This window comes from Parasteatoda tepidariorum, chromosome 9 (assembly GCF_982258835.1).
Source record: "Parasteatoda tepidariorum strain Cologne lab strain chromosome 9, Ptep-v5.0, whole genome shotgun sequence".
Lineage (NCBI taxonomy): Eukaryota > Metazoa > Arthropoda > Arachnida > Araneae > Theridiidae > Parasteatoda > Parasteatoda tepidariorum.
Window position 1 is genome coordinate 17,192,497 of NC_141763.1, and position 27,885 is coordinate 17,220,381.

At 30.7% G+C, this 27,885-nt stretch overlaps 2 non-coding genes across 2 annotated transcripts; both read right to left on the bottom strand.

Moving 5' to 3' along the window:
• Positions 1 to 6,561: 6,561 nt before the first annotated feature.
• TRNAD-GUC (transfer RNA aspartic acid (anticodon GUC)) lies at positions 6,562 to 6,633 on the bottom strand. The gene has a single exon. It is a non-coding gene; the product is annotated as a tRNA-Asp (tRNA).
• A 9-nt stretch (positions 6,634 to 6,642) lies between these two features.
• On the bottom strand, positions 6,643 to 6,715 carry TRNAF-GAA (transfer RNA phenylalanine (anticodon GAA)). The gene has a single exon. It is a non-coding gene; the product is annotated as a tRNA-Phe (tRNA).
• Between the last annotated feature and the right edge of the window lie 21,170 nt (positions 6,716 to 27,885).

A 27,885-nucleotide genomic window follows, 5' to 3' on the forward strand; every position in this document is an offset into this window, starting at 1 on the left:
GTCACCAATAGTAAAATATTTGAAATTTTTTTGTAAAATTTCCTGAAATTGGGAATTTATTTATTATCTTGGATTTGCACAATTCTGTCAACATTATTTTGCCAATGTTGCTTACCATTATCACAGTTAGTCTCAAGGATATTAGAAAATACAAAGCCATTTTCAATTTTTCTACTTAAATCTAATTTATTTTTTTGGCTATGCTTTATTTTATTTTTAATTCACTTGTTTACATTTTTGTTATTCTCACTTTTCTTTGTCCAAAATCTTATTTTCTTTTGTTGTTCATATATTTAAATTTTTTTCCTTTTATTTTTCTTTTCTTTTGTTAATTTTCGTTTCTTTCTACTTTATATTTATTTATATTTTTTTGTCATTGGTATTTTTATTGCAATCATTAACCAGGATTTCAGGAAAAAATTTGTTAGGACGAATTGCTTTTATAATCCGAAAGAGCGATCAGTTTCCCCCGATTTTTCATTACAACTCGTTTAACACAATCAATCACAAATTTAAACAAATTAGATTCCTTTAAACCCAATATGGCATAAGGTAGATCAGTATTTAAAATATAAAATTCCACTGGCCATATAAATTTCCAATTTTTAAATCTAAAGTGCAATTTCGTTTAATTTGCAAATTACTTTTTGTTTGTTTTCATTTATATCTTTCTTTCTTTTTGGATGTATAATTTTACGACAATATTTGTTGGGGTAGTATTTAAAGTACTACTTGAGTTGATTTTAAATAAATAGTTTTATTAGTCAGAATCAGGTATTTGTCATTTTTAATATTTTTATTTCGATTTTGAAAATATTTTGAGTGCATCCGGATTTTATTCATTGTCAATTTGTGTTAGGTCACTTTATCTTCATGTTGGAATTGACTCTCTCTCTCGTTCTTTCTTTCTCTCTTTCTTTCTCTCTCTCTCTTTCTTTCTCTCTCTCTCTTTTTTTCTTTCCTTCCTTTTCTTTCTTTTTTTTTTCTTTCTTTTTTTCTCTCTCTCTCTCTCTCTTTCTTTTTTTTTCTCTCTCTTTCTCTTTTTCTCTCTTTCTTTTTCTCTCTTTCTTTCTCTCTTCTAAACTTGGTTTGCTCATGGAAATGCCTGAACCTTCACCAGGTCTATCTTCATTTAAATTCAAATTTTGAAAAATATTTTATTGATTTTCAAAATTATTTGTAGTACTATTTTGTAGTATTAATTTTTGTAATGAAAATTTCACCAATTGAGAAAAAAAATTGAAGTTATAAATGGTAAATAGGATTCAGAAGTTGCCTATCTTTTAGTGTTAGGTAAATGTTAATAATCACTTAAAAATTTATAATTTTTTAAATTTTTTCAGATTAGCATAAAGTAGTTATTAACTATGGTTTTTAAGTAAATTTGTTTAGATGCATTAAATAACTTGTATATATAACACTTCGGCTGCCGGGATACATATTTCTCACAAAAGCGATCAATAATATTTAATCAATTTTAAAATCTATTGAGTACAGACCTACTGATTCAAAGTCTCTCATATGATTACATCTAAGTTTGACTAGCTTCAAAATATCTGTCAAATGCAATTTTATTCGAAACCAAAAATCCAGTTTCAAAAATAAAATAAATTTAGTAGAAGAGTTAATTAGCTAAACATTTTACTTTTCTGCATAATGATTAGAGTCACATTTACACTTAATGTAATGTGACAATTTAATTTCTAATTTTACCCAAGCCTTTAATTTTTCTTTAAACGTTATTCCTTTTTTTCAATTTAGCAACTTTATTTTTAACTTTCTTGTTGACTTTTCTCATGGTCGTCGTACTTCCTGTGGGGAAAGTCAACCAACCCCTCTATTCACGCCTTTCTTTTTCTTCAGGATGCATTTAAGATACGACTTAATCAGTGTTACACTTGAATAGCTATAGTTATAAGGCGAGTGGCGTTGGATGCTTGAAATAGTTTAAATCTCGGCATTAAGCGCGAAGCTCTTCTAACCGATTCATCGAGTCCAATAAGTCCTAAATTATAATGTCCTAGGTTCACAAGATATTTGTAAGATATCTACACAATAAAAGTCCATTGTAGATGTTGGGCATGAGTTGCACTGAAAAAAATCATCATTGGGATAGGCGAGTGGCGTAATTGAATCCCAGCCTTATTTAGTAACGTATCTGTAAGCTCTCTACCAGTTGTTGCGCTCACAGCGCCCTCTGGTATGTTTTTTTAATCAGAATGTTTTATACTCTTTTGAATAATTCCTTATCTGACAGAGTTTGAAAGTCTACTTCTGAATCAAATATTCTTTTTTTTTATGCTTCTTTCAGCTGAATAAGATTTATAGCTATGCTTAAATACCATGCACTCAAATGAATAAGATTTATAGCTATGCTTAAATACCATGCACTCAGATGAATAAGATTTATAGCTATGTTTTCTATAAATCTTATTCATCTGAGTGCATGATATTGTGCTGCATAATCTATTCGATTGTATGCTTTTACCTCCATGATGAATTGCATCTGTTTGTGTTCCCTTTTCTTAATTACAGTGGGTGATCGGTTAACGAACATAATCCGTTCCAAGATTATGTTCGCTATCCGAATTGTTCGTTAACCGATCATCGATTCACCATAGACTTCTATGTGAAATCGATTAATTCGTTCTGGAGATCCAAAAAATTAAATTTAAAAAAATGTATAATTTCTTAGTAAGTTTCTTAAAAAATAATTCATGCATACAGTCTTGCATATTAATCAGTCCTTTTCATTTTATGCTTATGGGGCGTTGAAGAACATGTCCAATGTCGATTGTTTTTCTCTCTTTCTCAGGATTTTCCGGAAGTAATTAATAGCATTGTCGTTGTAAAGATCCCCAACCCTACTGACATCAGCTTAGTTTGGGTGCCATTCTAAGACCACTGCTCTGACATCCTCCCACTTTTTCAAAAGATCTTTAATGGCAGATGTCGGCATTGGTCCTCTTTCGTCTTCCTCTTGTTCAGACATTTCACTGTGTTTCTTGGTGTTCTTCATTCAAAATTTCTTGGACTTCTTCTGTCGTCAGTTCATCTTCATGTCCCCATTATGAGCTCTTCTATGTCATCCTCGTTCACCTCCAATTCCAGATCTCTAGCAGTTGTCAAAATTTCAGAGGTGTCTCCCTGATCACCTCCGTCTCTTTGAACGAAGGATGGACACAGCTTCCGCCAAGCAGAAATCAACTGTCGCTGTGTGATTTCTGACCACGCCTTTTGAATGATACGAATAGGTTCAAGAATGTCAAATTTTCCTTTTCGAAACTTTTTTAAAGTCATTGTTGATTAGAATTGGCTTGCTTCAAAACACCGACGAAACAGCGCGCGAGTGTACAATTTCTTGAAAGCCGCAATAACCTCCTGATCCATCGGCTGAATCAGCGAAGTCGTATTCGGAGGTAAAAACTGAACTGTCAGCCAGGGAAAGTCTGTCAACAAATTATCTTCAAGATCGTTTGGGTGTCCTGGTGCATTGTCCAATAGCAGCAGTACTTTCAACGGCAAGTCATTCGTATCAAGGTAGTCCCTGATGCTAGGGGCACAAACTAGCCATTCCTTGAAAAGATACTGTGTGACCCATGCCCACTGATTCGATCCCCACATTACTGTCAGTTTGCTCTTAGTTATGAAATTTTTTTGAATGCTCTTGGATTCTCAGAGTGCTAAACGAGAAGTGGTTTAACTTCATATCACCACTAGCGTTAGCTCCCAAAAGTAACGTCAATTGGTCTTTCATAGGTTTATGCCCAGGAACACTTTTCTCATCTTTCGTGATGTAGGTACAATTCGGCATGCGCTTCCAAAACAAACCAGTTTTATCACAATTAAATATTTGTTGTGGACGATACCCTTCTGTTTCAATGAATTCTTGAAATTTGAGACAGTACTTCTCAACTGCTTCTTTATCTGCACTAGCAGACTCACCATGCATTAATGCATGTTTAATTCTAGACCTTTTTTTAAACTTTGTAAACCAGCCAGTGGTAGCCTAGAATTCTAACTCCTCGGATGACGAAACTGGAGTTTGTTCTTTCAATTTCTCACAAATTTCTCTAGCCTTCTCTTGAATGATAGGCATACTAGTTACATCTCGTTTCATTACCCGTTCATTTATCCAAACTAAAAGCAACCTTTCCATTTTATCATGGATGGCACTTCTTTGCTTCGCAGATGTGATTTTCGTTACTCCTTCATTCTCCATAATTCAAGTTTCATTTAGTAATTATCAATACTAAGCATGCTTTAAACATTTCTCCTTTCAGTGATCTTATTTTGTATGCAAAATGATAATAAATGCTTAATATAAATTTTTTTTAAGGTTGAGAAGTGTTCGTTAGAATCCGTTTTGTTCATTATCCGAATATGTGTTCGTTGTCCGACAAAAAATCTTTCCTGAAAGTGTTCGTTATCCGAATATGTGTTCGTTATCCGAACACAAAAATCTTTCGTGAAAGTGTTCGTTAACCGATTTGTTCGTTAACCGATCTGTTCGTTAACCGATCACCCACTGTATTAGTCTAATATGATATTCTAAAAACTTAAATCGCTGTTTAAAAATTTATGTTCTAAGATTTGGATCATAGCTGTAAGTTCTAATAATGGACATGCTTTAATTGTATCGTCTGTTAATCTTGAATGACACAAAAAATAAACTTTGACATAAAGCATAAATTTTGAATGAGACAAGCACACAAAAAGAGATACTTAAAATAGCACATCTATTAGAAAAAATAAAATGCATTTCAATAAAAAATATACGATTTAAAAGTTATTCATTTTATGTAGCCTATACATTACAAAAAAAAAAAATTATACAACTGTTCAATTCATACAGCTACATCAAGAATAACAGATGGAACGTTTCTAGCATTTTGAAAATAAATTCTGCATGATTCAAGGATTGCACAAAATATTTTAAATTCTGTTTTACATTTTCCAACTTTACTTCTCTAGTGACCAGACAACACAAAGTACTCACAATCATTTCAGTTGTTGCTCTTGTTTCTTCAATAATTTTTCGAAGGTTATTTTCAGAATGGCTTTGTTCATATTTTTAATCAGTTCTGGTGGTTCACATTTTTAATTAGTTTAATGTTAAGGAAACAAAAATAAAAAAGTTATAGTCTCTGCTCCCCTTATGAAACAAAAAATAGTAATATTTTACCCTATATAAAATGATTCAATTTTTTAACTGTAAAAATTAATTCAATTTTGATTAAACACTTTTTCTTAAAAAAAATTACTACTTCCAGGTTTTTTAATTGGATTTATAGGACAAGCAATAATAATGATTGAGTATTTTGTGGGAAATGACATACAAAAAATAACAATAATAATAAGAAGAAGAATCTGCTTTTTTGTTGACCTATTTTCATTTTTACCAAAATGCTGAAACGTCACACTTCTTGTTATCTTGCCCCCCCCCCTCCTCTTGTCACAATTTCGTGAACCTTCTCCCTCCCCTCGAAACAAGCTATGAAATGTTTACACCTTAAATAAAATTAATCATAATTAAAGTAAATAAAAAAAACAAACATTTTTTGTAAATTGAGCCTCGTCACCCCATAAAAAGTATTTAAACTTTTCATAACGTAAAATTTATTTATAAAATTCACTGAGGGAAATTTATACTAATTACAGAGGAGCCCAACGTGATACGCTTATTTTCAAAGAAATATTTTCTACTAATAAAAAAATTTAAGCCATTTGTAGCTTCCTAATTTTCATTTTAAGTCCTTTTTTCCACCATTACATATCATAAATTCTAAGTATGATATGAAATGCAATTTTATTGCGGGTGACAATCAGCCACCATATAGACAGCTGACCTCATAAATTCCTACCATAACTATCTTAACTTTTTTGAATGATGGAAATGGGACCGCTGTGCGGCACATGTTATCAGCTCAAACAACAAATGAAGTACGGGTGACACTCTGAAAGAGTAGGCGTAATTATCCTTACTTTATGTAAGTTTTAATATTTAATTCTCTACCAACTTATTAAAGCAGAAAGCTGAGCAGTTGGATGAAAAAAGTTTTTTTTATTACAATAAGTCTACTAAATGTTTGGATTAATTTAAATTTTCGAAGAAAAAAGCCTTTAATAAACAAGCAATCTTTTTTTTTCTCTCTTAAAAAAATAAATAAAACTTAATTAAAATATTAATTTTTTTATTCGAAATGTATGGATAAATTTAAATTTTTTAAAACTTTTACATTTCTGGCCGAGTTGTGAAATATTAGTCACCATTTTATGTATTTTTCCAGATTTTTCTTGAAGTTTATATTCTCTTTAATGTTATTTCTTAGTTTATTTTGTAAGAATTCATATTGTAAGAATTTGACTTATTAAAAAAAAAAAATTAAACCTTCGTTCGTTTATTTTACGTTAGTATTTATTTATAAATAATGAGGGAAAAAAAGCGTATAACTCTTTTTTTGTAATTGACTTTAATAAACGTATGATCAAATTTATTTTTTATTTTCAAAATTATATATGTATATTGTAATTTATAAGTAACAGAAATAAAAATTTGTTCTCCCCGGCGGGGAATCGAACCCCGGTCTCCCGCGTGACAGGCGGGGATACTGACCACTATACTACCGAGGAATTACACTATGCCGAAACCCGGGATCGAACCAGGGACCTTTAGATCTTCAGTCTAACGCTCTCCCAACTGAGCTATTTCGGCACATTAGGAGGTACTGATTTTATGTTAAAACTGAAACTTTGATCTTTTTTTCTCTACCAGTCTAAGAATACATATTCGCATACATGATAATTTGAAGTACATTTAAATTATTTTTAAAGCGGGAGAAAGAAAGAAAAAATGTTAAAAAAATAAATACGTAAAAAATTGCAGATAATGGCCAAATTGATAGCACATGTTTTTTAGCGTTATCTATGTTTTTCAACCCTAAAAAAAATCTGTAATTACTTTAGAGGAGATATTAAGAAGATATTAGCCAAATCCGATGCATGTGCTTCATCGAAAAAGCAGTAAAAATATCCGAAATTTTATATCAATAGGAAATTTAATTGCAATTAAAATACTTATAAATGTTAACTAAATTATGATCTATCAACTTAAATAAACCTGTAAAAAAATAGTAGCTATTTTGCGAGTTAAAAATAAATTTTATAACCCTCTGTGCTAACAAATAAATTGCAAACAAATGTCTAAAAACGAATATAAAAGAATAAAAATCTCAATTGTGAAATGTAAAAGGTCCTCTTATTATGAATTAAATTCACATCCGTATGCATATCATCATGTGACAATTTTTAATTGAATTTTATAGTTCAAAACACAGCTTAGGGACTGGGGATAGGGTCTACTTGAGGTAAAATCGTCCCGGAATCACGTGACCAATCTTGAATACAAAATCTTCTATTGTTCCGATTGTCATCTAATATTCGAAGGGGGAAAAAAACTGAAACTTTGATAAGATATTTTACAATTCAGGGATTTACAAGGACAAAATTCTTTTCAATTCTAATTGGATGATTTTGAAAATTCAAATTGATTATTGAAAAATTATATGAGCAAAATATTTGATATTCAATGGATAAAATTAAAATTTGTTGATTTTTTTTTAAATTTAATGTAGCACGCATTCTAATACACATAATATTTTCATTAGTGTCATATACATAATATATAATACATAATAATTATTATTCACAATGAAAATATATTGTTTCATATCACTTTAGGCCAAAAATAAATACAATAACGATTACATGAGTTACATTAATAATAATTACATGATCTTTATGTAATTAAATACTCATGTGTTAAACCGGGCCTCATGGAAAAATTATAAACAATAAAAAATTTTCTGCCACTTTTTTTAAAATTTATTTTTTGCTAACCAATTTAAAAAGAAATTGAAATTACCAACCTTTAATACATAATTTTGGAATTATCATCAAAAGTTTAGACAAAAAAGTACAAATATTAGAGACTGGGAATAAATATTTAAGCGAAGAAATAACGAAAACTTTCTCCTAATTTAATAAATCACTGAGGAAATTAAAAACATCGAAGAGAGTTCGATAACTTATGGAGGATGGATTCCACTGTCCTAATGGTCAACTTATGTTCTAACTTTATTTAACGAAGCATCGTAAAGAAATATAAAATATTAAAGTTTAACTAAGAACCAAAAATATTTTTGCAGAACATTGAAATGTATATTTACGAATATTAAATTATATATTCACAAAAGAATCAAAAACTTTCTTTGGAGGCATAACAAGAGCAAAAGCAACATTTATTTTATTATTATTTTTAAAATATTTTATATTAAAAAAATTTCTGTTGATAAAAAAGAAAGCACCACTTATCTCTATAATATTTAAAATTATAATTAAATGAATCTGCACAAAAGAAAAGAGAAAGTAGATTTTTTTGATAGGAATCGGTTTATAAACTTATTTTATTTTTTAATAAACTCTTTATTTTAGTATAATCTTTATTTATTTACTTATGTTTATTTTTTGAAAAAAAAATACTGAAACTACATTCCTTGAAGTGCAAGAAATGTAAAAGTGATAGATGATCTAATGTAGCAACCCCTTAGAGGCTCCGACAGGAATCTTGTAAATTGTAATCTTCCGTCGTAATTTTCCAAAAATACCGACATGATGATACCGACGAAGAAATCGAGGTAAATAAGCAAACACTCGTTTATTGCGCATGCGCGGTTTCTCTGACCGGGAATATCTTCAGGTTAAAGTTACTTAACTCTGGGTTGAAGTAACTCGCAGTTACGTATACGGTGGAATGAGATTTTAACCTGGAGTTGCTCTCATAAAACCTGTTTTGAACTCTGGTCAATGGTGAATACGGGCGAGGAATGAGGATAAAGCTGTAATTATTCCCACAGCTGTAAATATCCCCTAAATAACGTGTTTCCTTCGGAGGTCAATAACTTGTGAAAATGAAGCACTCGGGCGTTACGTTCAAGGCAATAAACCTACATAAAAAAAGGTAGAAGTAGTCGATAAATGTGTAGCACAATTTATTTGAGAAAAAAAAAAATAATAAATTTAAGTTGGCAGAAATAACAATTGATAACTGTTTGATTTTCAATTTTTTTTTTCAAATTTCGAAGTATAATAATAATAATGCGGTTAATAATTTGGGATAGATAGTTAAATAGTGTACTCCGGTCTATTTTTAGATTAGTCAAAATTTCCTTTATTATTGTTATTATTGTTTATTATTGTTTTATTATTGTTTTTACCTACGAAAATCTGTTTCGTTGTTGCCGAAAAATTGTGTTAACGTTATTATGCAAAACCAACAATAATTGAAGATTTACATAGAGGCGGAACACAATTTTAAAGATTTTAAAACAACAATTTTCGAAGATTTAATACTCTGTAGCGTTTCTGAAAATATTGATTTTTTTTTGATTTTTTTATTTTTTATTTTTTTATTTGGTTTTTACTAGAAAATTCCATTTGAAATTCTAAATCTCTTCTATTCTGCCTGGTCTATCCTCTTGTACTTTACATAAAGTGAAACTAGAAAAAATACCTATCATCAATTTATTATTAAAAGATAAATAAAAAGCAAACCTATAGTTTGTCTAAAGTAAGAACTCCCCTAGAAATTTGTCTGGACCCGTGGTGGTACCTATGGCAACGAGGTATAACTATTTCATTGTTTATTGCAGGTTTTGCTGGAGTCAGCTAGATAAAGGGAATCTTTTTTTTTCTTTTTTTTCTGTCTATTATGTGAGCCCTAGTGTGAAGAGAAGCTTCCCTATCTGAAATATGCTATTCTTGTTTCCATTGCAGCGCAGACGGCCTTAGACTTTGTGGCGGGGGGGGGGGGAGTTCTTACCGTAGACATACTATACTTCTGCTACTCTAAGTTTACACCTTTCTGACGGTTAAATTCTGTCGAAACTGAGAACTTTATGTGTACCCATACCGCAAATTTCGAATGAATCCTCCAATTTTAAATTTAGAATACATATATTTTTTTATTAAAATTGTCATTTTTTAATTTATTGCAAATCTCCCAATTATTTCATCGGTTATAATATTTTGTGAAACATAACTTCAAAAGATAAAATTTTCAGTGTTCATATAATAATAATAATCGCTTGGGTTGCATAAATTTTTTTCTTCATGAACTGAGATGAGATGGCTTACGACGCATAAATTATTTAGAAAAAGGCACTGGTTCGTAATATTAAAGAAATCTTATTATTAACGGCGATTCAATTTTTTTTTAAAAATAATTTAGTGAGTTTCGCATTACTACGTTAGCAGTTTCGCGTAGAATTCTGTAAACATTTTTTAGAAAAGGTATTAACCTCATAACTTGTGTGCTCGAGTTGATTCAAGTAAGACTCGAATGTAATCGAGAATTGAAAATGTGTTTTTTTTTTTGGGTTCTAAAGCGTGTTTTTTTTTCTTTTTTTTTTTACATTAAAAGAAATTGATTTTTTTTTGGCCGGTTTTTTTCAAAAAATCTGTACGTTAAGGGGTTAATGCTCTTGTCGATCCAGTTAAACAACTGATTATAAATATGCTTGCCCAATTTTTTATTTAATTATTATTATAATTTCTTTTTGGATTTAGAAAATGTATGGCTTATAAATTAAATTAAAAAGGGCTGCTATAAGAATTTAAATAAATATTTTTATCTCCCGACATCAATTAAAAAGAAAAAATCCATGCTCTGACTAACCAAACGGCTGGCTACAGATACTGTCGCATTTACACTTAATGTAAAGTGACAAATTAATCTCTAATTTCACCTAAGCCTTTAATTTTTCTTTAAGGGACACGGGACCTTGAAATCATAAAATTTTCAAATTTTTTTTTTTATGTTTAAAATGTAAAGATAGTAAGCCTGAATCACGTGTTGTTCAAATTTTTTCGATACGATGATTTTTTATGATTTTATAGCTATTTTTCTGAAAAGTGGGCGTGGCACTTTTGACGTTCCATAAGCTGTCTGTTTGTTTACATTGTAGTTATCCTATGTCCTGCTTTTCCTAATATGCTTTTCCTATGTCAATGTCAATAATTTTTTTATTTATCTGGTATCAAATATATTATTTGTTTTATTAAAATTATAGAGAATAATGTTTTTAGTGTAATTTTTATGCACACAAAAATAATCTTTTTTCTTTGTTTCAAGGTTACATATGACATATTGATATGATGCATAACGAACAATATTTTTATGTAAAAATCGTTTGTATTGGTAAAAATTTAGCATTTATTATATTAAGAATACATCGGAAGTTCTTTTTATATTTTAAGCATGATATTATAGCTATTACAGTGAGTTTTAGTTAATTTACACAAAAAAAGTAGTTTTTCTCCGTTAACTTTTTTTGCATAATTTACTTCTAAAATTTGTCCCTTGTGTCTGAATATTTGAAAATTTTGCCTGAAAATTTTTCATATGCTTCATATGACTGTTATAAAGACAATGTAGCATTGTTTTCACGAAATATTAATTATAAAGTTTTTTATACAACTTTAACTGTAGGTGGAAATGAAAATTTTCGAAAAAAAAGCGTCGGAACTAAAAAAAATTTTTTTTCTCAAAACTTGTTGAAGTGAAAAAATAACTGACGCTAGAGAGTCTTTTTATCATCATTATTTATCTATAGAAAAAATTTTAAATTATTTGGATGAAATTTCAGACACAAGGGACAATTTTTGTATTTTTTAAAATGTTCATATTTTATTAAATTTTTAAAAAAATTTTGACCAAAATTGTTTTTACTTGGCCTATTTCCTAAAATATGCTAAAAAATAAATAAATTATGTTCATAATAGTAAAATTAAATTAAAAAACAAGTTTTCATAAATTTTCATTTGAAAGGTCCCGTGTCCCCTTAAACGTTATTCCTTTTTTTCAATTTAGCAATTTTATTTTTAACTTTCTTGTTGACCTTTCTCATGATCATTGCGGTCATCGCACTTCTTGTGGGGAAAGTCAACCAACTAGTCACGCCTTTCTTTTTCTTCTTTTAATTTTAGGGGGGCTAACTAACCAATCTCTTTCCTTTAAATTTCAAGCTCTCCGCCTCTTTAAATATAATTGGCCGTAATTTTTTTGGTCCTGTACCAGTTAAGGAATTTTTAAGTCACCTTGAATTCGATTCTTTTTTTGTGCTTCTTTCTTGCAGGTTATCCTTTTTTTTTATCCTCCGAGTTGCGGACTTCGGTCCGTATCGAGGGATTTCTTTTTAAATTTTTTTCCTAACCTTTATCTTAAATTAAATCCACAGCTGTAATCAACTTCTGTAAAATTTAAATCAACATTTTATACCTTTAATTTTCTTCAACATTAAAAGTCCTCTCAAATTTAAGCTTTCTTTTCATATTTATTCTAACGCTTAAATTACTCGTTCTTTTATATTTTACCTTTATTCATGAAGCCTTCATTGTTTTAATTCTTTTGTCACTCATTTCTTTTTTAAAAGATATCTCCTGTGCCACAAAAATGTGCAGAAACATATTGTTTGTTTTTTTTACGAAATAACAAAATAAGTAGTTTTACAAAAACAAAGTTTTACGAAAATAAATGTTCGGCTGAATGGAAAAATTGGTGTGATTTTCTTTAGTCTCATTGTTGTTACCCCTTTTTCCTCTTGTATGTGGCGAGTACCTTTTTTATTGTTAAGGGAATTTGTAATTTTTTCATTGGGAACATCAGCTTACTGTATTAAATCACATATTTATGTTTGGATATAGCATGACTTTATCTTATTTATCTTTAATATTTAACTTATTTTAGTTTCGCCCTTTTTCCAAATTTGGTGATGCAAATTTCATTCAATTTGTTCAAACCTCACACTTTGTGACCCTTTGAACCTATTGGGTTATTGTTATCCCACAATTGCATTGTACAACCACTTTCCTTAACAATCACATCCCCCTTAATTTAATTTAATTACCTTTTATATATTTCGGCCTTAGCTTGTTTATCATGACTATATCCAGTGATACATTTAATTATGTAACCCATCTATCCATTTTAATAATAATACATAAATAACTTTACTTTTGTAATAAATTGAAATTTATTATAAGTTTTTTTTTTGTAATACTTTTAAAGATAGATTATTTGTCTGTAGATGGCACCACTACGGTAAAGTTGAAATTCAATCATAATGATATTTTCTTTAGAAATTTTGAATTAGTCTTTTAAAAAGGGATTTTTTTGGGTAAAATCTATGTAACTAAATTTATTAATATTTATTGAAGATGGTATTATAACTTGTATAGGGTATTAGTGGATTCATGACGGTTTTTCTCAGGGATCTTTTTTTTTTGGTTCTGACGTCCGCCGGATGCGGGATGACTCTGGACGTGGTAAACAGGTCAGTCTAGATTCTTTCGCCTTGTTGACGGGAGGATAAAAGAGAAGCGATGAATGTGGCTAGTAGCAGTTGCAGTACCCGTAGTAAGCAGTTAATCAGAGCAGTATCCTGGGGATACGGAGTTTGTCCGCTGAAGGAGTGGTTCGTGACAGTATCTCGGAGATGGTGGATCGTAACCTTAGGGAAAGCTAAACTGAAGTCTCTAGCGGGAAGGACTACCGGGATTAGCCAAAAGCCGATATCTTTGAGACGATGGGCCAAGTCCGAAGGAATCTATGCTGGACGTCCGGTGTCCCCCTTCTACATGCCTAAGTCGCTTGAAATTAGAATAGCTGGAGAAATTTCGAGATCCTAGCCGAGGAGTTTGTCCATGAGTTCATCTACCTTTCCGGTGGGCGGTTCCAGAGTGAAAGCAGTAAATTCCGTAGGGTACTTATAAAACTTTAAATTTTATTTCGTTAACATTTTAGAGGAATCATTTACCGAAAATTCTGAACTGTTATGTTGTGTTTTTTTTGTAGGAGAACAATCAGCATTTAAGTGTAATTTATAGATATCATAAACCAAGTCTGGGTTTTTTGAAATGTTAAATGAAGTTTTTATTTTATAAATGTCTTTTTTTTGAACTGTAGAAGTTGAAGGTTATGCTTGAGTGTTTTAAGGTTGCATTTTTGTTTTAATTAATGTATAAATGTTTATTCCCATGTTGGCATTTGGAAATGTGTGAAATTATGTTTTTGAAGATTTAGAGGTGCAATAAAAATGAGTTTTAAATGTTGAAAGTTTTCTGTAATTCATTAGATATTTGTCTACTAAATAACCTGGGTAACCGTTACTAAATTTAAATTTTGAGATCACAGCCAAAGGGGTAACGGTACAAATTGGTGCCGTGACCAGGATAGGCAAATTTAATAGAGAGGGCCTAAATTGGTGCTGCAATCTTTTGCATTTCCAGGTGCTAACATTTGACTTTTTATGTGTTTTAAAGTTGTATCATATTTGAGTGTATTCATGTATTCCCAGTTTTTGAAATAGACGTAAACAAGTTAAGATTTACTCAATTAATAGTGTGCTTGTGAAATTTGAATTGTAATCGAATATGTGTCCTAAAGATAAGCTTTCGCCACAGGATGGTCAAACGGGTGTATTTATACCTGGTAATTTTTCCCTTTTAACATTGCAAGTACTCCCCACGTTTAGAGGAAGGGACTCTACAGTATCGGTGGAGGAATTTCTTGAGCGCCTACAAGCTTCCGCGTCGCAGTGGAATTGGACAGAGTCAGAAAAGTATTTTGCACTCAAAGATAGGTTGTTTGGGGAAGCCAGAGACTGTATAAATGAATTTGGGGAAGACATTGACAATTTTAAAAAGTTGAAAGATAAGTTGCTTAATCTATATGGTAAAAAAGTTTCTCCTTCAACGGCTCTTTTTGAGTTCATGGCCTTCAGGCAACCCGTAGATATGCCAGTTGAGAGATATTTGGCACAGGCCGTGCAAAAAAGCAAATTTTTGGATTTTGGTCAATGTGACACTGAAACAAAAGAGACACAAAGAAACCATATGCTATTTAGTATGTTAAAGTTAAATTTACACCCTAATATTCTGAGAGGAGTTTTGGCTCGAAACCCGCAAAGCTTGGAGGAGTTAAAAAAGTTAGCTATTCTGGAGGAGAGTGCCTGGCTAACCGTGAAGGCCACGAATAATCCGTTTTTACAGTTCCCAACAGAGATATTTAAAGTTGAACAAAATGAGAATGGGTTGGCTGCTGTTTGTGCAAACCTGGCATCCACCATAGAGAAATTAACTGAAAAGGTGGAGAAACTAGAGACTAGAGTAACTGGAAATATGGGAAATCATGATAGAGGGGCAGTAGCGTTTAGAGATAATAGAAGTAATGAGAGGAGGATAGGTCCCTGTTACAATTGTGGTAGAGTTGGGCATATTGCTAGATACTGCCGTGCCAGGCAGAGAATGAGTAGAAATGTCCAAAGTCAACCTGCAGATAATGCAGTTGGAGATATGCGACAGGAAAACTAAGTTCGGGTGCTTCACAGGCACAGGTGACAGCGTGTATGCCCAAGTTCGTGCAAATTTATACTAATGAAACTGTAGGGACCCTTCCCATTATTAGTGTGACTTTTCAGAATTTAAAAGTCTTATCTCTGGTTGATACAGGAGCAGCTCTTAATTTAATTGAGGAATCTTTCCTACCTTCTAACATTAAGCGTCAAAATTGCAATATGTGTGTTTCATCTGTGGCGGACAGTAGGATTGCTTTACAGCATAAAGTTCAAATTGATATTCAAGTTGGCTCGTACAAGTGTAAATGTGATTTTTATGTATTACCTTCTAGATTATCTAAGAATTTTTCTATGCTTTTGGGAAGTAATTTCCTTCACAAACACAGGTGCTTAATTGATTATCAAGCTAATAAAATTCAAATAGGTGAAGAAATAATACCTTGGTTATGTTGTGAAGAGGGAAAGGTGATAAACGTAATTGAACAAACTTGGAAAGAAGATATTTACGGTTATTTAAATAAAAAGTATACCCTTGCACCTTTTTCTGAATCGATAGTAAATGTAAACGTTAGGAAATATTTTAATTCTGAATTGTGTTTGGTGGAACCTATTTTTAACGACAGGGAATACTGTGTGGCAAGGTCAGTTAACAAATTTAAGAGTAATCATAGTATTCCAGTTTTAGTGTTAAATCCCACAGGAAATGACATAAATTTAAGTAAAAATACTAAATTAGTTAAACTGGAAAAGGTAATTTCATCAAGTGATAGCAATCTACCTAATTTTAGTATCGAAGCTCATGAAAATTTCGGTGAGTGTGATGAGGCCGATCTTGAATTTGATCAAACTTTTAAGTTAGACCATCTAGATAATAGTACTAAAGATAGGTTAATAAAATTTTTAAAGGAAAACAAGAATGTGTTCGCGGCCTCAGTTAAAGATCTACCGGGTTGTGATACCGTACTACACAGGGTTCCCCTAATTGATAATGTGCCGGTAAAGCGTAGAGCTTATAGGGTACCATACAATTTACGTGAGGAAATGGACTCGCAGATAAATATTCTATTGGAAGCGGGAATACTGGAACCCTCCGTGTCAGCTTACAGTTCCCCTATTCTATTGGTAAAAAAAGCGACCGGAGATTATCGCCTGGTCACAGATTTCAGAGCCTTGAATGCTAAGGTTGTTCCTGATTCCTACCCTATACCCAACATTAATGAGGCTATTGATAATTTAGCAGGAGGAAGAGTTTTCAGTACGTTAGATCTGACTTCGGGTTTTTTCCAAGAAATTGTTTCACCGGAGGATAGACATAAGTTAGCTATTGCAACCCATAAAGGACTGTATCAATTTACACGCACACCTTTTGGTCTGCGAACCAGTGCCAATTCCTTCCAAAGATTAATGAACGTGGTATTATCGGGTCTCGAACCTTTGAATATTGGCATTTATATTGATGATATTGTTATTGCCAGCAACAGTGTTGAGGATCACTTTCCCAAACTTAAATTGGTATTTGAAAGATTATTAAAAAATAAGTTAAAATTAAAACCAAGTAAATGCTCATTCCTTACTAATAGAATTAATTATTTAGGGTTTGTTATTCAGGATGGTAAGGTTTATCCAGACCAGAAAAATATAGAGGTTATTAAAAATTTTAAAACACCAAGAAACAAAACAGATGTTCAGTCATTTTTAGGATGTATCGGGTACTATAGAAAGTTTATTCCGAATATTGGTCAAAAATCACTTCGGCTGACAGCCTTAACTAAAAGTGGCAAATTTGAATGGGACAACCAGGCGGAAACGGAGTTTGTGAGTTTAAAAAAATTCTTGATTTCTGAACCTGTCTTAGTTTTACCCAACATGTCAAAATCTTTTCACTTATATACTGATGCCAGTAATCATGCTATCGGATCAGTATTAGCTCAGCTGGATGATGAGGGTTTTCCTCACCCTATAGCTTTTGGAAGTAGAAAACTGAAGCCACCAGAGACCAGGTATTCGGTGACCGAACGTGAAACCTTGGCAATAGTTTATTTTACTAATTACTTTAGACACTATTTGCTAGGAAGGAAATTTTTTATTTACACTGATCATTCCCCTATAGCTAATACCTTGAAGTTGAAGGATTCTTTTTGTAGAATTGCGCGGTGGTCTATTTCTTTGTCACAATTCCAGTTTGAGGTAAAATATATTCCGGGAAAGATTAATAATATTGCAGACTTTCTAAGTAGAAATGTTAACGAAGCAGAAACTATCAGTAACAAAATTTTATTTAATGAAGTGGATTGTAATGAATCACTTTGTTCCTTGACAAAATTAATTGAAGAGCAGGAAAAAGATCCTTTTTGCAAAGAAATTGTTGAGGCTTTGGGCAAAAATGAAACAGTGCCATCTAACTTTCATTTTTTTATTAAAGACAAATTATTAAGGTGTAAGAAAAGCCAAATTGCTGAGAGTGAAAAAATTGTTATTCCACGAAGTTTAGTGAAAGACGTCTTGAACTTGTATCATAATTCTCCTTTGGTTTGCCATCCTGGGATTAGTAAGACTTTAAGAAAGATAAAGAAAATTTATTTTTGGCCCAAAATGTCTTCCCATATTGTGAACTTCATTAAGTCGTGTAATAGCTGTTTACAAAGAAAGGCTCATCAACCCAAGCGATTAGCCCCTTTGCAGAGAGTGCCACCTCCATATGGTCCTTTTGAGAAAATAGCATGTGATGTAGTAGGACCGCTCCCTTTAACTCAGGATGGAAATAGGTATTTGGTCACAATTGTTGACCATTTTACAAAGTGGTTAGAAGCTGTCCCGGTTTCCTCGGTCAGCAGTAAGGATATTGCCATAGTACTTTTAAATTTTATATCTCGTTTTGGCTCTCCAAAAACTTTAATCACAGACAGAGGATCTAATCTGATAAGTGAGGGTATGAAAATAATTTATAAATCTTTGGGAATAGATAAAATTAATGTTATCCCTTATCGCCCCCAGAGTAATGGTGCTATAGAAATTAAGCATAAGACAATCGCAAATTTTTTATGTCATATAGTTAATTCTACACATGATGACTGGGATACGCAAATACCATTTGCCTTACTAGCATACCGAACAGCTATTCAGGAGTCAACTAACTTTACTCCGGCACTATTAACGTATGGTAGGGAATTAACTTTACCTCTGGAATTTCTCAGGAATCATAAACCTTTCTCTTATGCGGGTGCTGAGGACTTTGCCAAAGATTTACTTGGTAAATTGCATAGTACTTATGCATCAGCGAGGGAAAATCTAGAATATTCTGCAGAAAATAGAAAAGCTCGTAGAGACAAAAACGTCAAACAATATAATTTCCAAACAGGGGATGAAGTATACTGGTTCAATCCTGTGTTAAAGAAAAACCAGTGCAAGAAATTTGCTAAATTTAATGAGGGCCCTTTCAGGGTGGTTGAAGTCTTATCTCCGGTCACTTTGAAAATCCAACATACAAAAAAATTTGGCTATACTAGGGTTGTTCATGTGGAGAATGTGGCAAAGGCGGAGCAAAGATTGGAAGTTTTGCGATCCAGAGATAGTGGGTTCGGTGACCAAATCAGTGGCAGTATAGATAGGGAAAGAGTAGAAACACCTGCTCCAGAAAATCTACTGTATGAGACAGGTAAATTCGTGCCTTTTCCGCAACCTCGTTATAACTTAAGACAACGAGTAAATGGACGGGTCATAAGAAATTAGAATTTGTAAGAGGGGGGTGCAACTAAATTTTTCTTGTTTTAAATTGGGTTATAAATGTTTTGGGGTGGAATGTCAAATGTTCTCCAAATATGGAGGAGGAGTTTATATCTGGCGGTGCATATTTTTGTTACATAAGCCGGAATGTAGTAGGTCGGTGGAGACTGTTTTTTGTTTTCAGGTGGACCACGGTCCTTTTATGTACATAAGTGTGAAGTGTAGGTCTCCACCGGCAATTGTAATGATGTATGTAATCAGTCAAAACTGGGTTTGTCCCATTTTTGTTTTTTTAATGTTATTTTGAAAATGCAGATTATGAATCTTTAGATGTTTAAAAATTTGAAAGCTGAAGATTGATAACGTTGCTGTACAATCTTTTCCTGACCCCCTATGGGCCGCTGGAAAAGGTATTGCTAAGTGTAAATCTGAGTTATAATGTTTTTTAAAGTTAAGTGTAGTTTAAACTACTTTGGCGCATATTTGATTCCTCTTTTCTGTTTCCTTGCAAGGTGCACATTGTTAGGGTCAGATTTGATTTTAGTGATAAAGATCTAAAAGTAGGTTTAAAGCCGCGTGGTGCTTTTAGAGATTTTGAACTTTAAGTAGGAATTATTTATGAACAGCTTAGAGAAAAGGAAAAAACGGAATTTTTTATGTGAAACCAATAATTTAGTTTTCTTGATTTCTTGATAGTGTTCCAGGTCATTTTAACATAGTGCTATAGTGTTTCAAAAAATTAAAAGTATTTTAATTTTTTTCGGTGAGGCGATGGTATTGTAATAAATTGAAATTTATTATAAGTTTTTTTTTTGTAATACTTTTAAAGATAGATTATTTGTCTGTAGATGGCACCACTACGGTAAAGTTGAAATTCAATCATAATGATATTTTCTTTAGAAATTTTGAATTAGTCTTTTAAAAAGGGATTTTTTTGGGTAAAATCTATGTAACTAAATTTATTAATATTTATTGAAGATGGTATTATAACTTGTATAGGGTATTAGTGGATTCATGACGGTTTTTCTCAGGGATCTTTTTTTTTTGGTTCTGACGTCCGCCGGATGCGGGATGACTCTGGACGTGGTAAACAGGTCAGTCTAGATTCTTTCGCCTTGTTGACGGGAGGATAAAAGAGAAGCGATGAATGTGGCTAGTAGCAGTTGCAGTACCCGTAGTAAGCAGTTAATCAGAGCAGTATCCTGGGGATACGGAGTTTGTCCGCTGAAGGAGTGGTTCGTGACAGTATCTCGGAGATGGTGGATCGTAACCTTAGGGAAAGCTAAACTGAAGTCTCTAGCGGGAAGGACTACCGGGATTAGCCAAAAGCCGATATCTTTGAGACGATGGGCCAAGTCCGAAGGAATCTATGCTGGACGTCCGGTGTCCCCCTTCTACATGCCTAAGTCGCTTGAAATTAGAATAGCTGGAGAAATTTCGAGATCCTAGCCGAGGAGTTTGTCCATGAGTTCATCTACCTTTCCGGTGGGCGGTTCCAGAGTGAAAGCAGTAAATTCCGTAGGGTACTTATAAAACTTTAAATTTTATTTCGTTAACATTTTAGAGGAATCATTTACCGAAAATTCTGAACTGTTATGTTGTGTTTTTTTTGTAGGAGAACAATCAGCATTTAAGTGTAATTTATAGATATCATAAACCAAGTCTGGGTTTTTTGAAATGTTAAATGAAGTTTTTATTTTATAAATGTCTTTTTTTTGAACTGTAGAAGTTGAAGGTTATGCTTGAGTGTTTTAAGGTTGCATTTTTGTTTTAATTAATGTATAAATGTTTATTCCCATGTTGGCATTTGGAAATGTGTGAAATTATGTTTTTGAAGATTTAGAGGTGCAATAAAAATGAGTTTTAAATGTTGAAAGTTTTCTGTAATTCATTAGATATTTGTTTACTAAATAACCTGGGTAACCGTTACTAAATTTAAATTTTGAGATCACAGCCAAAGGGGTAACGGTACACTTTATTCGCACCAATTCAATTTTTTTCTTAAACTCTTACAGATACGTTTTTCATATTTTGTGTTTTTGTGGCAGTGAATGAAAAATATAACAAATAAAAAATCCATAGCAAAAAAAAAAAAAAAAATTAATCCTGAAATAATTTCCACTAAAATTCCAAATAATTTATTTCTTAGAAAAATTATTTAATATTTAAAAATTATTTCAAATTTCTCCCTTAAGAGGATGCTGTATAAGGTGAGAAACTTTTCACTACAAATTCTGTTTCATTTCTATTTCCATATTAAAATTTTAAAGCTCATAGAAAAGTGAATTCAGTTAAACGTAGAGTAAACCATAAAGTTTCAAATGACTATTTTTTTTTTCAAAAACCAGAATGCAAACAAATTATAGGAGGATTATTTTTGCTTCATGTCAAAAATTATGTTTCCATTAAATAGTTTTTAATCGTGTGATGAAAGAAAAATATATGGTATTTGTTTCGTCAACTGATAGCTGATATCTGTTGTCAGACTACCAGAAATAGATAACTCAGGATGAGGAAGTTTCAAATGACTATTTTTTTTTTCAAAAATCAAAATGCAAACAAATTATAGGAGGATTATTTTTGCTTCATGTCAAAAATTATGTTTCCATTAAATAGTTTTTAATCGTGTGATGAAAGAAAAATATATAGTATTTGTTTTGTCAACTGATAGCTGATATCTGTTGTCAGACTACCAGAAATAGATAACTCAGGATGAGGAAGTTTCAAATGACTATTTTTTTTTTCAAAAACCAAAATGCAAACAAATTATGGCAGGATTATTTTTCTTCATGTCAAAAATTATGTTTCCATTAAATAGTTTTTTTATCGTGTGATGGAAGAAAAATATATAGTATCTGTTTCGTCAGCTGATATCTGTTGTCAGACTACCAGAAATAGATAGCTCAGGATGAGGATGTTTGTCTTACAGGAAATGATAGTGGCGCATTGTCGTTCTGCAATCTTAATAAACTCACCTACGGATTCCAATTTTTTTTTTAAAAATTTCTCTTGTAATATTTGAAGAATTCCTCAATTGTTAGCTGTTCCTCAGCATGTCATATCTTCACTCTCGGGTAGAACCGATTTTATACATTATTGATTTGTCATAACTTTGTGAACCTCAAAGTTCATAAAATTTTAACATATTTGTCCTTGTTATTACAAACATCATCTTACCTTTTTTAGAAACACTATTTTATGTAAGAAGGATTTGTTAGGAGAAGTCCATCATCCTATCGCATTTCTGCAGATATTGGTATATTATATTATATTGTATATAGCTGGTTTTATTCACTCGTATTTATTATCCATGCACCATTTTTCCTATTTTACGTAATTACGCCTTTTATTTGATTTCATTGACTTTTAAATATATTCGTCTCACTATTAACGGTTTCATTTCCTTCACGTATTTTAGAAAAATAAAAATGTAGTACACATTTTACATTTTAAGCTGCATTAACGTATTGTTTGTCGCAGCATATCCTCTTTTGGATCTTGTGCCATTAAACTCTACATTCAACTCAACTAGTAAACCTCAAAATGCAACAGATGGCGATTCAATAGTTATTTCTGTGAAGAATTAATGAACCATTAGTCCTCTTTATCTTCACTTTTGAAGGAATTACTCACTAGATTGTTTAGAAGACTAGTGAAACATTACCAACTAAACAATGTATTTTTAAACATCCTATATAATGTAAAAAATCAACAACAACAACTAATTTATAAATTTTCAACTCACTCACTGTTGTTTCAAGCATTTGAAATCTTTCTCCACTATAGAATGCTTGGTGGCCGATCTATTTCTCTGATCCTTCAGATGCTTTGTGGCGAAGAGGTAGCGGGTTCGAACCCTGCCGTAGTCTTGGATGTATCTTTAGTCTCATTCTCTAATTTGTGCCATCTGTTCTTCAAATTGAAAATAGCTTATAAGCCGTCTTGCACAAGTTTGCAAATGTGTTTGTGTGTGTAAAAATAAATAAATAAATTGAATAAATAAAATATGTATCTGATAATATAGAAATAATATATAAAATAAATAATAAAAATAAATAAATGGAATAATCTGGTCCTATACAGTATACGCGCGAGAAAAGTATATAAGTTAAGACCTCAATAATTTTAAATTGAGTGATCAGATTTTCAGATACTGAGATGTATGTTAAGGTTTGAGGGATTTATCATAAATATGCTAATCGATTCACGCAGATAATATTTTATGCACAGAAGTTATGAAATATATAATAATATATAGGATATGTATATCATTATATATTTCATATATGACATATTATGTTATATAATATATAATTTGTGAAATCTGTCACAAAAACGTACTTTCTTTGAATAAATACACGTTTTTCTTCTTCGATGAATTAGGATTATTTTTCTTCGAAATATTGAGGGTAACAGCAATCTGAAAAACATGGCCCCAATTGTTAATTCAGGAATGCATCCAAATTTTGGTTTCTTAAGTTAATTCCGCTTTTTCCACATTTGGCTATACCTCCGAAATTTAATAAAAGGATCAAAAACTTTTTGCACACAATTATGAAACTTTATTTAAAGAAAATTGCATGTAAAGTAAAAATGAATAAATTATTATTTATGATTATTTAATATATTTTTTCATTATTATTCCTTTACTTAATAAAAAGATCCAAATACAAATTTCTATACCAATTTCAATCTACGCAATTTATCAAAAATTTGAAAAGAATAAGTCGCATTTCGGATTTTATCATTTAAAGATTTCAGTTACTTTCTTGAGAAATTAAAATTTTTAAATACCCCAAAAGTTAAATTAATAATAAGGGTTTCCAACTTTTGTTCCCCCTCTTGTTAAAACTATTGCGACCATATTGGCGACCTGATGGCGACTTTCCTCCCTCTCGCCCCAATATTTTTAAAGTCAACAATCCAAATTTGTCGCAAAAAAAAAAAAAAAAAAAAAAAAAAAAAAAATATATATATACAGTGAATTCGCGATAACTCGAATCTGATAGGACTGACGAAAAACTTCGACTTATCGGAAGTTCGACTTACCGTTAGTTTCGGTCTTTCAAAATATTGTCGGATTATTTAATTAATGCTTATTAATTACAAATCTTCTAAATGCTTACAATATTTAAGATCATTTTTTTGACAAGCCATTTACGATAAGACTGTTTGAAGCACTTTATGATATCCTGGTCCATCGGCTGCAACTTTGCTGTTGTGTTTGGCGGGAGAAACTGCAGGTTTGCTGCATTCAAATTAGGTAGATCACTATGCGCTGTGCATTTATCCATAAAAAGTATCACTTTTCTTTTTTTAGCGGAGAATTTACGATCCAATTTTCTTACATAGTCTTCAAATAAAAATGATGTCATCCAAAACTTTTTGCTAGACTTGTAATCCAAAGGATACGTTTTTACATTCTTGAAACATCGGGGATTTCGGTATTTTCCGATAACAAGTAAGGGCAATTTCTCTGTCCCAGACGCATTTCCTTCAACTAGGACAGTCTAACGTTCGTTGCTCATTTTATCCCCTGAGCATTTTTCATCCTTAAACATCATAGTCTTATTTGGAAGACATTTAAAAAATAAACCCATATCATCAATATTGAAAACATCATTTTAACTGTATCCTTGAAGTAAATTTGGTAACGTTTCATTTAACCACTGCTCACATACTTCAAGAGGGACAGCTTTAGCTCCTCCATGAAGAGTGCGAAAGACATTGCGTGTGTTGCAAAGGAAGGGGCAAGATATCAGCTCCTAGTTTTTTTTTTTCTTGCTTTAAAAGATCCACACAAAAAATCGAGTTAAAGGGAGTAAAGTTCGAGTAATCGAGAATAATTAACATGAAATTGAAGATAAAAGGGTCGGGACCCCTTAAAAAAATCGAGTTATAGTAATATTCGAGTTATCGTACTTCGAGTTATAGCGAATTGACTGTATATATATATATATATATATATATATATATATATATATATATATATATATATATATATATATATATATATATAATGAGTAAAGAAATGTTTATTCAAATAGAGAACGCTTTCATTAGTCTTTTTGAGGTCAGTTAGTCAGTTTTATTTTTTTTCCCCCACAGGTCGACCAAATACAACAAATGGAGATTAAAAAATTGCCTACCAGTAGCCACCGGATGGTTGAAAACGCACCCCACAACATTTTATGTTGTAATGAATGTGGAATTGTCATGAATATTTTATTATATACTGAAAATTATTTAATTTTACGCTTACTTCTTAAATTTTGCTTCATTTTAGCCTTCTCAATGCGATAATTGTAACGTTTCACTTTCAATTCATCATATTTTAATCACTTGACCACGTTTGAACCAGCATCGAATTACCTTTTTTGGAGGCACGATTTTATGTCTAAAGGACTCGTTAGATAAAAATCACCATCCTGGCATCTTTGTATTTTTAAGCATCTGGCATCTTTGTATTTTGTTGAAATTTTAAGTTGTACATAATCGTTTCATACTTCTTACCATTTTGGTAAAATTACCATGAAGCTATTCAAAATTAGATTATTCAAAAATGTTATCACGCTTTAAAGTAATAATTTCTTGCAAATGAAATAATCGATATTTTTTAAAATTTTAATAAATCGAAAATTCGCTAGTGAAAAAAAAAATATGCGCAATAATTTTAAGAGGGAAAAAATGTACAAATGAAGGTATTTTTATTTAATGACCTATGCCACTAGTTTTAAACTCTAAATGATATTTATTCATCTTAAACTTAATCTGAATCTATCAAAATATCTGATTTCATAAAAATTATGTCTAATTGTATCTGATTTAATGAGAATTGATTAAAAGTAAATTAAGAAAACCATTGTAAGTTATTATGTGAGTTTTGACTGTGTTTTTTATTTCATCAGTTCAGACTGAAAACCTGGAGTTTACCTGAGTCTTAAAACATGTTTGAATGAAACTATATAAAAAATTAAGTTTGAAAGCGTTTGTTTCATTACTGGAAGCATTTATTGGAAAAAAAAATATTTATGAAATTACTTTTTTGCAATGAAATGAGATCTTAAACTTCGTGAAAAATTGATTCAATTCCCTAATACGTATAAGTCCGTAAATACTTCATTTATTATGGAGGTCATAGATACCTTGATACTCTTTCAATATTAGAATAATAAATGCAATTAATAGATGATGCACAATTTTAAAAATATATTTTATTTACTTATATTGCTAACAGGTTATTTTGCAACGATCATACGTAACATATATTTATAGAATCCTAAATACTGTTAAATGAATTAAGTAATTAAAAATATAATTAAAAAAATAACATAATTAAAAAATAGCATAATTAATAAAACAACATAATTAAGAAAAATTGTCAACCTTCTATTAAAACCTTCCTGTTGTTAAATGTTAATACTAACTATAATTTTTAACAACTTTTTCAAACACAAATTTTTAATTCTCGAACTTAATACCATCCTTCATATGAAAATATCAGAAAGTTTATTAAAAAAAAAAAACTATATTTTAAAATTGAGCTATTGGCGACAACAGAGGCTAGCTATGTACTAAGTTTAAATAAATTATATATTATAGAACTCACATTTAAGACTTAGATCAATTTATTATCAGTTCATAAGAGTTTTCTTTTTTAATAAATAAATATAGTGATTGATTTATAATTGTAAGTCCTGAGTGTTTCATGCTAAGTTATGTTTTACAATTATAAAATGAAATAATTATTAAATTCTACTTAAATTGCATTTTAAAATGTAATGCTCAACTGTTCAATGATTTTCACGATTATTATTATAAAACTGTTTATAATGAACGTTCCAACTAAAATAATTAGTAGAAATAGCTGCTAAAAATTTTCTTAAACATTTATAAATATTATACATTTCTAAGTTTCAGCTTTTCACATTATTGCTAAATAATCTCTACGTCGAAAAATATTTAAAGAATTTCGTAATAAATGAAAATTAAATAAAGTTTTAAAAAAATTGTAAATTTTTATCGAGCAGAACCATTAAGTTTAATTATTGAATATAGAATTAGAAATAAAGTCTCTGCTAAACAATAAAAAAAAAATTGAAATCTTTTAAGTAAACAAACTTTATTGTAATAATCATTTCATTATTAAGGATTAAAAGTTATTGTGAAATTATTAATTTCAATTAGTGTATGAGTAGGAAAAGTAGTTAATAACTACTCGAAATACATTTAATGAAAGTTATGAAAATATAGAAGTGGTTATGTAAGTAATAATATATAATTTTTTTCTATCTTAGTTATGAAAATATAGAAGTGGTTATGTAGGTAATAATATATAATTTTTTTAAATCTTTGTTATGAAAATATAGAAGTGGTTATGGAGGTAATAATATGTAATTTTTTTTTATCTTAGTTTTATTACTACCTTTTAAAAAACGCTTATAAACACAATTTAGTTAACAGATACAAACGATTAAGTCGGCGCTATAACAAAAAAGTACGCTTTGTATTTCATTTAATGCAGAAGAATTTAATGAAGATCCGCTTCATTGAAACTATGAAATGTTGCACCCATATCTAACTTGGTGATAAGTGGTTATGTAGGTAATAAGATATAAGTTTTTTTAATCTTAGTTATGAAAATATAGAAGTGGTTATGGAGATAATAATATGTAATTTTTTTTTTATCTTAGTTTTATTACTATCTTTTAAAAAACGCTTATAAACACAATTTAGTTAACAGATACAA